This window comes from Octodon degus, unplaced genomic scaffold, assembly GCF_000260255.1.
Source record: "Octodon degus isolate 3935 unplaced genomic scaffold, OctDeg1.0 scaffold00189, whole genome shotgun sequence".
In the NCBI taxonomy this organism is placed as follows: Eukaryota; Metazoa; Chordata; class Mammalia; order Rodentia; family Octodontidae; genus Octodon; species Octodon degus.
The window spans coordinates 4,287,287-4,289,099 of NW_004524765.1; positions in this window are offsets into that span (position 1 = coordinate 4,287,287).

The window sequence follows — 1,813 nt, forward strand, 5'->3', positions numbered from 1 at the left end:
TTTGGAACCAGGGCACTTATTCTACTGAACCATCTCCCCAGCTCCTTACTACAACATTTCTAAGAGCTGATGATTGTAGGCCAGGTTTTCTCTTATATTTGGTTTATTTCAGAAATATACCACAGTGTATTTAAAACATATTTAAAATATGTTTTTTTCATACATGTGAAATTGCTTTCATCAGCTACTGATTAGCAATATAATTAGATATTTTTTAAAAATATAAAGCTGCAGTGATGATGAAAATGTGGATTGTTACAAGAAGGAATGTGGAAATTAATGGAACCAAATAGTGTGCAGACACAAATGGCAAATTTATTTTGACACACACCAATGCCATTTTATGACAAAGAGAAAATTTAAATGAATGATGCTAGATCCCTGAATATTTGGTTTGTTTGGTTTTGATACCAGGGATCAAACTCAGGACCTTACACTCACAGGCAGGCACTTATGCCAGAGAGCTATCTCCCCAGCACTAGCCCTGAATATTTGGAAAGTAATGAACTTCAATGTCTACATAACTGCCTATATAAAAATGTATTTGAACTATATCATAGACCTAGATGGATTGACTACAAAATATAAAACTTTTAGAAGAAAACATAGAATTGGTTGCTGATAAAATAGTGAAAATAATTCTTTAGGTATTATAAAATCAAAACATAAAATGAATTCTCGCAAAGAAAAAACTGCTGAAATCAAGATATACCACTATGAAGTTAATAAACAATTCAACACACTAGAAAGGAAATCTAGACTTTATTAATACCTCTCCAAGTAAAAATGGACAAAAGATTGGAATACACAATTTAGAAGTGAATAAGTACAAGTGACTGGCAAGCTCACAAGGTTAATCAGCAGGAAAATGACTGGCAACAAGTGATCTAGCATTCAGGCATGGCACCCTTCCATCACTTTGTAGATTGCCTTGATGTTTGCTTCAACAAAGCCCAGAAGGGAAAGAAAAAGTTGTCTATCACGTGCCACTAAAGATTGGACACACACACACACAAAAAAAGGTCTATTAATTCAGCATCATGGGCCGGACAAATAGATCAGTGGATTACAGAGCCTACAAGCAGGTGCAGGGGCTGCAGGTTCAATCCCTGGGCCTGTCATGCCAGCCCCACCCATGGGGAGTGCTGAGATGATGTTTGAGACTGGGCGTGGTGGCACCCACCTGTAATCACAGCACTTGGGAGGCTGTAAACAAGAGAATCACTTCTTGTCTGATCTAGTAGTGAGACCCTGAACACCCTGTAGACCCTTCCCTACAATACAAGAGAAAAAAAAATTCATTCAGAATCATGATAATGCTACTACATTTAGCAATTAACAGCATGAGTGTAATAAAAGGTCTACAGTAAAACCCTTTGTTGGAATGTTTTACACTTTCCACAGAACAGAAACTAAGATAACCTATAATACAAGTAGTTACAAAAAAACAAAAAACAAACAAACAAACAAACAAAAACCCAATCAAGTAGTCACAAATACAGTCCTCTAGTTTTTTGCCCATATACATGAGTATTGTCTAAAACATGTCCTGTTTGCAGCAAGTAGGCCCTGCTACCATTGTGCTTGGCTGAGTTCACAAATCTGTTGTAACCTGTCACTTCTCTGGCTCTCCTCTCCTGCTAATCTTTGCTTCCTGGAAGTCTTTAAAACATTCTGCCACTGCCATAGCTAATGCCTCTGCTGGAACCACCATAGCCACCTTGATTTTGTGGTTTGGTCAACCACCACAGGGCCCAGGGCTTCTGACTTCAAATTTTCTTCCCTTCAGCAATCCAAAATTTCAGTAGTTATT